The following is a 13619-nucleotide window of genomic DNA, read 5'->3' as shown; positions in this document are numbered from 1 at the left end:
ACACACCCAGATACAGACACACACACACCCATATACAGGGACACACACACACCCATATACAGACACACACACACACACATATACAGACACACACACACACCCATATACAGACACACACACACACCCATATACAGAGACACACACACACCCATATACAGAGACACACACACACCCATATACAGAGACACACACACACCCATATACAGGGACACACGTACACACCCATATACAGGGACACACGTACACACCCATATACAGGGACACACACACACCCATATACAGGGACACACACACACCCATATACAGGGACACACACACACCCATATACAGGGACACACACACACCCATATACAGGGACACACACACACCCATATACAGGGACACACACACACCCATATACAGGGACACACACACACCCATATACAGGGGCACACACACACCCATATACAGGGACACACACACACCCATATACAGGGGCACACACACACCCATATACAGGGACGCACACACACCCATATACAGAGACACGCGCACACCCATATACACAGAAAGACACATGCACACACGCACAGGTGCATAACCACGTATAAACATGCACAACCTCATACATAGACACATACACACATGTGCTCACCCACATACATGTTAACACCCACATAGGGAAGGCGGGGCATCGCGAGGATGGACTTTTGGGCGACCAATGGCGGGAGTCTGGGGGCGGGGCGGTTGGCGATGGGAGGTCATGTGATGAAGCCTCCAGGGATAGGTCCAACCAGAGTTACCAGCCCCCGTCTCTCCCGCAACGTGCTGCTGTGCTCAGTGTGGTAAACCAGTCCGAAGCTGGCGCTCCGAGTGGAGTTTAAAGCGCAGACAGCATTGAATTGAATTAAAACATCTGCTATACATTGAGCCTTGGGTCGCCAACCCTCCAGCATTGGCCTGGAGTCTCCAGGAATTGAAGCTTAATCTCCTGGACACGGCCCTGGCCGGACACCAACGCGTACGGAGGGGTGGGAGCTTAGATCACCCTGTTCCAGTGCTGGGGGCTGGCCTGCCAGAGTACAACGAATACGGGGGAATGGGGTAGGGTGGAGCGGTCAGCTGTAAGGGAAACCCCAGCACCTGCCGACCCCCACACAACACCACACTTTCTGTCGGTTGGGCCATGCCCTCCAATCCGCCGGATTTTGCTGTGTTCACTGCGCCAGGATGAGCGACTAGCCCTTGGGAAATCTGCCCCATGAATGCCCAGCGGTGGGCTACACTCACAGGGAGAGTGAATTCCAATAGGAAGCGCTATGTAGTGATTAAGAGCAGGAAATCCTGGGAGATTTTCCGCTCCTAGTCAGCCGTGGCTCAGTGGGTGGCACTCTCGCCGCTGAGGCAGAAGGTCGTGGGGTCAAGTCCCACTCCAGAGACTTGAGCATAAAATGCAGACTGACGCTCCCACTGCAGTACTGAGGGAGCGCCGCATTGTCGGAGGGGCAGTACTGAGGGAGCGCCGCACTGTCGGAGGGGCAGTACTGAGGGAGCGCCGCACTGTCGGAGGGGCAGTACTGAGGGAGCGCCGCACTGTCAGAGGGGCAGTACTGAGGGAGCGCCGCACTGTCAGAGGGGCAGTACTGAGGGAGCACCGCACTGTCGGAGGGGCAGTACTGAGGGAACGCCGCACTGGCGGAGGGGCAGTACTGAGGGAGTGCTGCACTGTCAGAGGGGCAGTACTGAGGGAGCACCGCACTGTCAGAGGGGCAGTACTGAGGGAGCACCGCACTGTCAGAGGGGCAGTACTGAGGGAGCACCGCACTGTCAGAGGGGCAGTACTGAGGGAGCACCGCACTGTCGGAGGGGCAGTACTGAGGGAGCGCCACATTGTCGGAGGGGCAGTACTGAGGGAGCGCCGCACTGTCAGAGGGGCAGTACTGAGGGAGCACCGCACTGTCAGAGGGGCAGTACTGAGGGAGCACCGCACTGTCAGAGGGGCAGTACTGAGGGAGCACCGCACTGTCAGAGGGGCAGTACTGAGGGAGCGCCGCACTGTCAGAGGGGCAGTACTGAGGGAGCGCCGCACTGGCGGAGGGGCAGTACTGAGGGAGCGCCGCATTGTCGGAGGGGCAGTACTGAGGGAGCGCCGCACTGTCGGAGGGGCAGTACTGAGAGAGCGCCGCATTGTCGGAGGGGCAGTACTGAGGGAACGCCGCACTGTCGGAGGGGCAGTACTGAGGGAGCGCCGCACTGTCGGAGGGGCAGTACTGAGGGAGCGCCGCATTGTCGGAGGGGCAGTACTGAGGGAACGCCGCACTGTCGGAGGGGCAGTACTGAGGGAGCGCCGCACTGTCGGAGGGGCAGTGCTGAGGGAGCGCCGCACTGTCGGAGGGGCAGTACTGAGGGAGCGCCGCACTGTCGGAGGGGCAGTACTGAGGGAACGCCGCACTGTCGGAGGGGCAGTACTGAGGGAGTGCCACACTGGCGGAGGTGTCGTCTATCGGATGAGACGTTAAACCGAGGCTCTGTCTGCTCTCTCAGGTGGACCTAAAAGATCCCACGGCCACTATTCCAAAAAGAGCACGGAGTTCTCCCCTGGGCCAATATTTATCCCTTAAGCAACATCACTAAAAACAGATGATCTGGTCATTCATCACCTTGCTGTTTGTGGGAGCTTGCTGTGCGCAAATTGGCTGCTGCGTTTCCTACAACAGTGCAGCACTGCACTGGGAGTGTCAGCCTTGACTTTGTGCTCAAGTCTCTGGAGTGCGACTTGAACCCACAACCTTCTGCCACAGAGGCGAGCGAGCCGCCCACTGAGCCACGGCCGACACACATGGAGACAATGGCTGACAGTTGTCCTTTCACCGCTTTGCCCCAAGGGTCATTATTCACACATTGGCCTTGTCGGCGAGCCCTTCACGGGCACCAGTGAAGCAAATTGGGGAAGATACAAAATTGAGGGGAAAAAAATTAAAGCAAAATGCACGAAGCTCCAACTCATAGTCACTCAAGCCCACACAAGAACGCTACCTCTTATTGCACTCTCAAAATCCACAGCTTGAGGGAGAGTCAGTCACACGTTTGTGTGCTTTAACCGGGAACCAAAACAGAACAGTGGCCTGAGCTCATCTGGAAATATTAACCGACTCTACAAATATTAAGATTCTAATTGACTTGTAGAATCAAAAAGATCTTACAGCACAGATAGAGGCCGTTCGGCCCATCGTGCCTGTGCCGGCTCTTTGAAAGTGCTCTCCAATTAGTCCCACTCCCCCCTGCTCTTTCCTAATAGCCCTGCAAAGTCTTTTGTTTTTCCAGTATTTATCCAATTCCCTTCTGAAAGTTACTATTGAATCTGCTTCCACCGCCCTTTCAGGCAGCACATTCCAGATCACAACAACTCACCGCGTAAACAAATCCTTCTCATGTCGCCTCTGAATTTTTTGACAATTATCTTAACTCTGTGTCCTCTGGTTACCGTCACTCCCACCAGTGGAAACAGCTTCTCCCGATCTACTCTATCAAAACCCCTCATCATTTTCAACACCTCAATTAAATCTTCTTCATCATGGATTAATGACTTAACGGCAGTTTCACTTTGCTCCGTCTCCCCACCCTCTGAACACCATTCCCTCCCCGGGAGATGTTGACCCATGCCAGGTGACCATTCCCTCCCCGGGAGATGTTGACCCATGCCAGGTGACCATTCCCTCCCCAGGAGATGTTGACCCATGCCAGGTGACCATTCCCTCCCCGGGAGATGTTGACCCATGCCAAGTGACCATTCCCTCCCCGGGAGATGTTGACCCATGCCAAGTGACCATTCCCTCCCCGGGAGATGTTGACCCATGCCAAGTGACCATTCCCTCCCCGGGAGATGTTGACCCATGCCAGGTGACCATTCCCTCCCGGGAGATGTTGACCCATGCCAGGTGACCATTCCCTCCCCGGGAGATGTTGACCCATGCCAGGTGACCATTCCCTCCCCGGGAGATGTTGACCCATGCCAGGTGACCATTCCCTCCCCGGGAGATGTTGACCCATGCCAGGTGACCATTCCCTCCCCAGGAGATGTTGACCCATGCCAGGTGATCCCAATGGTACCCGAAGTCTTCCAGCACCTCATCCAAGTGGCTGGATTCTGACACGTGGGCTCCCACTTGGCCGGTCAGCCAGTGTTTTGCGAGGCTGGGCACCACAACCAAGACTGGTCCTGTCTTCACCTGCGCCCATACAGGCACCATCCAGCTGTGCTCGCTGTGGTCAATTCTTGTTTTCTTCCTTATCCCAGGGTGGCCGTGTCTAATTAGCCCCAAAACTCCCACCTTGCCTGAGATTAGCTAACTCAGCGAAGACCAGCAATTGAACCCATGAATTTATCCGGTGCTTTATTGTTCTGCTCGTGTTGGCCGTGGCTCAGTGGGCAGCACTCTCTCTCGCCTCTGAGTCAGAAGGTCGTGGGTTCGAGTCCCACTCCAGAGACTTGAGCACAAAAATCCAGGCCAACACTCCAGTGCAGTACTGAGGGAGTGTCGCACTGTCGGAGGTGCTGTCTTTCAGATGAGACGTTAAACCGACGGCCCGTCTGCTCTCTCAGGTGGACGTAATAGATCCCATGCCACTATTTTGAAGAAGAGCAGGGGAGTTATCCCCAGTATCCTGGCCAATGTTTATCCCTCAATCAACTTCAATAAAACAGATGATCGAGTTATTTATCTCATTGCTGTTTGTGGGAGCTTGCTGTGCGTAAATTGGCTGCCGCGTTTCCCACATTACAACAGTGACTACACTTCAAAAAAAGTACTTCATTGGCTGTAAAGCGCTTTGGGACGTCCGGTGGTCGTGAAAGGCACTGGAGAAATGCAAATCTTTCTTTCTGTTTCCGACTGCTGTTTGCTGATTTGGGACATGGAAACAGGAAGAGGCCATTCAGCCCCTTCAAGCCTGTTCGGGCATTCTCTGAGCTCATGGCTGCTCTCTATCTTAACTCCACCCCCCCTGCCTTGGCTCCATATCCTCTCATACCCTCGGTTCGCAAACAACCCATCGATCTCTTGCTGGAACGTGAACGTGTGAGTCGACATCAGTGAGACAAAATAGGGAGATTTCTGCAGGTTGAGTCTCGTTGTCGAAATAGAAGCTAAACATAATCCACCAAACTTCAAAATGAAGGGCAGGAAATTAGTTCCTACAGGACTAGGCCAGTTTGATCTGGAAATTAGTCAGGATACAAGGACTTTGTTCTAGATGCAAATTAAATGGCACAGGGTGAAGATAATAACAAGCGCTCAGACCCACTCAACATGAGAACACCTGCTCATTAGCATTCCGTCCAATAATTCCTGCTATTATAACTTTCATCATGGATCGTGAACAATTTGGACTTCAAGAGGTCTTTCGATTGGATAAGTACTGGGGAATTCACCAATAATTTTTAGTTCTGGCAGGAGATTTGAAACCCACGGATAAACTGAGATTTGCTTCACCCATTTACAGCATTGGGAAAATATACCCAGAGGCCAAAGTGACTGTTTCATCGAAAGTTCCTCGTTCTATCAGGCACTAGGAATGACATGCTATAAGGAGGATCGGAGAGGCTGCAGAGGAGATTTACCAGAATGGTTCCAGGGATGAGGGACTTCAGTGATGTGGAGAGACTGGAGAAGCTGGGGTTGTTCTCCTTAGAGGAGTGAAGGTTAAGGGAGATTTAATGGAGGTGTTCAAAATCATGAGGGGTTTTGATAGAGTAAATAAGGAGAAATTCTTTCCAATGGCAGGAGGGTCAGTAACCAGGAGATACAGATTTAAGATAATTGGCAGGTGGCCATTTTTGACGCGGCGAGTTGTTGTGATCTGGAACGTGCTGCCTGAAAGGGCGGTGGAAGCAGATTCAATAGTGACTTTCAAAAAGGGAATGGGATAAATACTTGAAAATGAAAAATTTGCAGGGCTCTGGGGAAAGAGCTGGAGGAATGTGACTATTTGGAACACTCTTTCAAAGAGCCGGCACAGGCACGATGGGCTGAATGGCCTCCTTCTGTGCTGTAAGATTCTCTGATATTAATCCCTTGTGGACCAATTCTAATTTTATTGGTTGCAAGTTTGTGCTGCTTCATTACGCTTCTGTCCATGAATTAAACCTGTAAATAAATCTACAGTTAAGCCTCTAGGCATTGGTCTGTCAGTGTGGTATTTACTGCCTGTCAGGAGGGAGAGAGACACACGTGGCAGGCATCCCGCATGGTCTCCAGTGAACAATACACTGCCAGTGGAGCTCGCTGTTACAGCTGATTAAACCAGCCCAGAAAAGAAAGAACTTGCATTTCTATAGTGCCTTTCACCACCTCAGGACGTCCCAAAGCGCTTTACAGCCAATTACTTACTATTGAAGTGCAGGAAATGGGGAAACCAAGCTCCCACAAACAGCAATGTGCTAAATGACCAGATAATCTGTTTTAGTGATGTTGGTTGAGGGATAAATATTGGCCAGGACACCGGGGAGAATTCCCCTGCTCTTCTTCGAAATAGTGCCATGGGATCTTTTACGTTCACCTGAGAGGGCAGACGGGGCCTCGGTTTAACATCTCATTGAAAGACGGCACCTCCGACAGTGCGGCGCTCCCTCAGTACAGCCCCTCCGACAGTGCGGCGCTCTCTCAGTACTGCCCCTCCGACAGTGCGGCGCTCCCTCAGTACAGCCCCTCCAACAGGGCGGCGCTCTCTCAGTACTGCCTCTCCGACAGTGCGGCGCTCCCTCAGTACTGCCCCTCCGACAGTGCGACGCTCCCTCAGTACTGCCCCTCCGACAGTGCAACGCTCCCGCAGTACTGCCCCTCCAACAGTGCGGCACTCCCTCACTACTGCCCCTCCGACAGTGCGGCGCTCCCTCACTACTGCCCCTCCGACAGTGCAGCGCTCCCTCAGTGCTGCCCCTCCGACAGTGCGGCGCTCCCTCACTACTGCCCCTCCGACAGTGCAGCGCTCCCTCAGTGCTGCCCCTCCGACAGTGCGGCGCTCTCTCAGTGCTGCCTCTCCGACAGTGTGACACTCCCTCGGTATTGCCCCTCCGACAGTGCGGCGCTCCCTCAGCACTGCCCCTCCGACAGTGCGGCGCTCCCTCAGTACTGCCCCTCCGACAGTGCGGCACTCCCTCAGTACTGCCCCTCCGACAGTGCGGCGCTCCCTCAGCACTGCCCCTCCGACAGTGCGGCGCTCCCTCAGTACTGCCCCTCCGACAGTGCGGCACTCCCTCAGTATTGCCCCTCCGACAGTGCGGCGCTCCCTCAGCACTGCCCCTCCAACAGTGCGGCGCTCCCTCACTACTGCCCCTCCGACAGTGCGGCGTTCCCTCAGTACTGCCCCTCCGACAGTGCAGCACTCCCTCAGTACTGCCCCTCCGACAGTGCGGCGCTCCCTCAGTACTACCCCTCCGACAGTGCGGCGCTCCCTCAGCACTGCACTGTGAGTGTCAGCCTGGATTATGTGCTCACGTCTCTGGAATGGGACTTGAACCCTCGATCCTTTGATTTAGAAGCAGGAATGTTACCACTGAGCCACGGCTGACACCTACCAAGCACTTACAGGGCTTTGGCTAATTGGACACTCAGGTACGTTTATTAAAACCATTTTTTTGTTGCTGTAAATACAAGACAGAAGTTTAGGGAAAAAGCCCAAACTGTGACAGATCAGGACAGAATCGAGCTCTGATGCCTCCATTGGTCAAATAGCCTACCAACGTTCAATGTCTGGGTTGATGACATGAAAACTGGGCTCTTGGATCTAAAGATGATTTGCAACTGTGGGAAAAAAATTGGCAATAAAAAGGAATTGTCCTGATCTCTTCAGCTCAAACACAACACCAATACTGAGTTTATCCAGAGTCATTGAGCGTGCCCACATTAGCCTGACGTTTATATTCATTGGCCTAGAAATTGGGGGTTAGGATCGGAATGGAATTGGCGCGGGAAAAAATCCCTGCGGCTCATCCAAGATGTCGAACAAGCCTGTCTGACGGCACAGGCGGTGGAGCAGTCGGCACAGGGGGTGAAACAGTCGGCGGAACAGTCGGCACAGGGGGTGGAACAGTCGGCACAGGCGGTGGAACAGTCGGTGGAACAGTCGGCACAGGCGGTGGAACAGTCGGTGGAACAGTCGGCACAGGCGGTGGAACAGTCGGCACAGGGGGTGGAACAGTCGGCACAGGGGGTGGAACAGTCGGCACAGGGGGTGGAACAGTCGGTGGAACAGTCGGCACAGGGGGTGGAACAGTCGGCACAGGGGGTGGAACAGTCGGCACAGGCGGTGGAACAGGCGGCACAGGGGGTGGAACAGGCGGCACAGGCGGTGGAACAGGCGGCACAGGGGGTGGAACAGGCGGCACAGGGGGTGGAACAGGCGGCACACCGGGTGGAACAGGCGGCACACCGGGTGGAACAGGCGGCACACCGGGTGGAACAGGCGGCACACCGGGTGGAACAGGCGGCACACCGGGTGGAACAGGCGGCACACCGGGTGGAACAGGCGGCACACGGGGTGGAACAGGCGGCACACGGGGTGGAACAGGCGGCACACGGGGTGGAACAGGCGGCACACTGGGTGGAACAGGCGGCACACTGGGTGGAACAGGCGGCACACTGGGTGGAACAGGCGGCACACTGGGTGGAACAGGCGGCACACGGGGTGGAACAGTCGGCACAGGGGGTGGAACAGGCGGCACACGGGGTGGAACAGGCGGCACACGGGGTGGAACAGGCGGCACACGGGGTGGAACAGGCGGCACACGGGGTGGAACAGTCGGCACGGGGTGGAACAGGCGGCACAGGGGGTGGAACAGGCGGCACAGGGGGTGGAACAGGCGGCACAGGGGGTGGAACAGTCGGCACAGGGGGTGGAACAGTCGGCACAGGGGGTGGAGCAGGCGGCACACGGGGTGGAGCAGTCGGCACACGGGGTGGAACAGTCGGCACACGGGGTGGAACAGTCGGCACACGGGGTGGAACAGTCGGCACAGGGGGTGGAACAGGCGGCACAGGGGGTGGAACAGGCGGCACAGGGGGTGGAACAGGCGGCACAGGGGGTGGAACAGGCGGCACAGGGGGTGGAACAGTCGGCACAGGGGGTGGAACAGGCGGCACACGGGGTGGAGCAGTCGGCACACGGGGTGGAACAGTCGGCACACGGGGTGGAACAGTCGGCACACGGGGTGGAACAGTCGGCACACGGGGTGGAACAGTCGGCACACGGGGTGGAACAGTCGGCACACGGGGTGGAACAGTCGGCACACGGGGTGGAACAGTCGGCACACGGGGTGGAGAGGTGGAGCTGGGCGTACGATGTGGAAGCTGACCTCTATTGGTTGTGTGGGTGAAGGGACAACGTGTAGGTGAGGAAGAGGAGGCCGGGGGTGAAGGTCGGATCCTTGGGGTTACAGTGCGGGGGGTGGGAAGGGAGGGAGGTGTTCTGGCTACCATCAGTTAGCTAAGAGTGGGGCCGAGCGAGAGGCAGTCCCACCCAGCTGGACAACGGAGGAGAGGTGTTGTTCATTGCTTGTGCTCTCCTCCCTCGTCCTGCTCGGTGTATTGTCAAGGAGCTTGGACTGTTTTACTGTGTTAATTGACTGATTTTTAACAAACAGTTTCCACTGAGCTCAGAGGATAACGTGTCTGTAAATTGGCGTTACAGGACAAGCCCTCCTCAACTTCCTGCGGCTGTGAAGTGCTTCAGGCTAAATTTAGGCCACTGAGTGAAGAGATATTCTCCACACACTTCCTGCCTGGCTTGGCACTGCCTGCTGAAAAGGACAACGGCGTTTTTCCAAAGTAATATCAGAGGGTGCGAATAAACCCGAGCCGCAGCCACGGGATATCACACATCCTGACTCTAGGAGCCTCACATCTGTCCTGATCCCAACTCTCAACATTAGGCCGTTTTGGATTTCCGTGCTACCAGGTGACATCTCCAACAATTTAAAAAGTATTTACTGCTGAATATTAATGAAACTGAAGATAAATAACATTCATAAATCTTTCTTCCCCTCTTGATTCTCTGAATAGGAGCAGGAGTCGGCCATTCGGCCCTTCGAGCCTGCTCCACCATTCTGGCTGATCTTCTGCCTCAATTCCATTCACCGGCCCTATCGCCATATCCCTCGATGCCCTTACTAGTCAGAAATCTATCGACTTCTGTGTTGAATATACCCAATGACTGAGCCTCCACAGCCCTCTGGGGTAGAGAATTCCAAAGATTCACCACCCTCTGTGTGAAGCAATTTCTGCTCATCTCAGTCCTGAATGGCCGACCCCTTATTCTGAGACTGTGACCCCTGGTTCTAGACTCCCCAGCCAAGGGAAACATTCTCCCAGCATCCACCATAATTTTGTATGCTTCAATGAGATCCCCTCTCATTCTTCTGAATTCAAGAGAATACAGGCCTAGTTTACTCAATCTCTTCTCATACGACAGTCCCGCCATCCCAGGAATCAATCTCGTGAACCTTCGTTGCACTCCCTCTATGGCAAGTATATCCTTCCTTAGGTAAGGAGACGAAAATTGTACACAGTACTCCAGGTGTGGTCTCACCAAGGCCCTATATAATTGGAGTAAGACTTCTTTACTCCTGTACTCAAATCCTCTTGTAATGAAGGCCAGCATACCATTTGCCTTCCTAATGGCTTTCTGCACCTGCACATTCACTTTCAGTGACTCATGTACAAGGACACCCAGGTCCCTTGGAGCATCTGCATTCCCCAATCTTTCACCATTTCACCAAACAGAGAGAGAGAGAAATAGATGAACGTATCAAGCAAGAGAAAGAGAGAGGCACACAGTAACAGAGACTGAGAAACACACTTCAACAAATTGGTTGAAAAAGAGAGGGTGAATAAGAAACTGATAGAGAAAGAGAGAAACACACCATCAGAGCAAGACACAGAGAGACAACAACAACTTGCATTTGTATAGCACCTTTAACATAGTAAAACATCCCAAGGCTCTTCATAGGAGCATAACAGACAGAATTTGACACTGAGCCACATAAAGGGATATTAGGACAGGTAACCAAACGTATGGTCAGAGAGGTGGGTTTTAAGGAGCGTCTTAAAGGAGGAGAGAGAGGTGAAGAGGTTTAGGGAGGGAATTCCAGAGTTCAGGGCCCAGGCAGCTGAAGGCACGGCCGCCAATGGTGAAGCGATTAAAATCGGGGATGCTCAAGAGGCCAAAATTAGAGGAGTGCAGAGATCTCGTGGGGGGGGGGGGGGGGGGGGGGCGGAGATTACAGAGATAGGGAGGGGCGAGGCCATGGAGGGATTTGAAAACAAGGATGAGAATTTTGAAATCAAGATGCTGCTTAACCGGGAGCCAATGTAGGTCAGCGAGCACAGGGGTGATGGGCGAACAGGACTTGGTGCGAGATGTACAGAGAAAGAGAAACACACACATACAGAGAGAGAGGGAAGAGAGAATGAAAGAGAGAGTAGAAAACAGAAAACTAGAAGAGTGTGAAGGAGATGTAACAAGTGCCTCTCTGTTCCCTTAACTGAATAACTGGTGCAGGAGAAACACAACTTGTTGGAGCCGTCAATCAGTGAATGGGGTTGGAGGATATATTTTACCTCCACAAACTCACAGCAATAAAAGGTTTTTTTTGAGAATAGCGTCACTGATTGGCAAAGCCCATCTCCAAAGCAGCCTTTCTGTGAAGCCCGAGCACCACACGCCCTCCAGACAGATGATTCGATCTTTTAACTCCCCCTTTCCTGTCCTGAAGACACTGGGGTGAAAAGAATCAGTTAAGGATCGCGCTTCTGATCGCTATCCCATCGACCTCGACTGGAATAGGAGCCTGCCACTGTGTGCCAGCTGACAGCAAGATCGGGCCTGGTTTTAAAGTCCCCATGCTTGAATATCCAGTGCCAACACGCAGATTCACTTAGGCAAGGTAAGGTGGTATCCATGGGACTATACCCAGCGCTGGCAGGGGGGAAAGGGAGGGGAGGGGAGGAAGCTAGGAAATTAAAATAATTCAGACTTTCTGCCTATATTCCAGCCACAGTACCAGCTTCCTTATCTTGTTCATTCTATTTTTGCACCCGTCCTACACCAGATGTTTAGGTTGGCACTCAGTATCAAGCACCGAAACACAATCCAACAAGCAAACCCAGAATCATTACCAGCGGGTCTGCTGAACTGTATACAAGTCAGACTTACAACTTCTAAACTCACAAATGAAATCATCAAGTTTCTTCCACTGCTGAGTTGGATCCCTACGTTTGCAAGTTCTAGAAACACACATGACTTTTTATAATTCACTCCTATCTTTCGGTATCTTCCCCCCCCTCCCTCACACACTCAATTCTAGATTGAGAGGCCAAGAGGGAAACCTCCTTCGATGTCTCCAGTCAGACAGTCCCTGGAGGGTCGACCGTTCCTCGCACTCTCCTCTCCCGCCCTGTGCACACGCTCCTAGGTGACTTAGGACAGAGAGTTGACCCGATTGGACAATCCAGACTCTACTCTGCGCACCTCGATTACGTAGCTCAGCGCACCAGTTCATTAGCGCAGCACGTCGCGCCACGCCACAGCCGCTCTGTTGTTTCCACGATGCCATGAGCCTCAGGTCAGGTCACGTCACGTTAAGTGGGGGCGCGGGGTTTTGTGCCACGGGGGTTTGGCTCTGTCCCCCGCTCCGCTCTCTCCTGGTTTACAGGACGATATAAGAAAGGGTTGCTCATACATTCGGTATAACAGGTGTGCAATCCCGCCCCGCGTCACTGCCAACTCAAGGTGTGCCCAGCTCTGTACCGGGTCAAGACTGGCGCACCCAGCGACAACGCAATGGTCTCCTGTTGATTAAAAAATAAAAACAGAAAAATGCTAGAAACACACGACAGGCCAGTCAGCATCTGAAAGAGAAAAGACAGGGCAGTGTTTCGGGTGTTGGCCCTTGCACTGAACCCAACTAAAGGATCGACAACCACTGACAGACCTGCTGTGTCGTTCCAGCATTTCTCCGTGGGTTTTATTTCCCACTTTCCATGATTATGAATGAAAAGCTTTCACCGATTAAAAACAAAAAAGAGGAACAGCTAAATACTGCAGTCCTTAAAAACAAGAAGCAATAATTTAAAAAAGTGAAATACCTTAAAGTACATCGAAACTAGCTTCTTATTCTTTTTTGTATTCCAGGAGAGTGACAATCTGTTCCCCATGACTGGAGAGGACAGCTGGCTTTCAGTGAGTTGTGCAATGACCAAGCTAGGATTGCACCTCGAAATCCGCCAAACTCACACTGACGATGGTGGTCACGCAAGAGGAGTGAGTGAAATGAAAAATAAATCAGGAATCGGTTCCACTCGGACAGAGATAGTTGAGTGTTTTACAATTTCCCAGCCTGTGCTCAGACTGCAGCTGAATATTCTCAGACCAGGGTTTACTATCCACCTGTTGCTGTTCCGACGCGCCCACACACACGAGAGAGAAAAAATAATAATTTGCAAATATCGGTTTCACGGAAGGGCCATCTCGTGAGGGACAAATCCACCCCACTGCCCAACAAAACAGAAGGTTGGAGACCAGCAATGAGACCCTGTCTTACCTCATCCACCAGATTCTTCACATACAGTATTGAATATCATGAC

Source organism: Somniosus microcephalus, chromosome 26 (genome assembly GCF_052327205.1).
Source record: "Somniosus microcephalus isolate GS21.2 chromosome 26, FLI_Smic_1.0, whole genome shotgun sequence".
Taxonomy (NCBI): Eukaryota; Metazoa; Chordata; class Chondrichthyes; order Squaliformes; family Somniosidae; genus Somniosus; species Somniosus microcephalus.
This window is presented reverse-complemented; position numbering follows the sequence as displayed.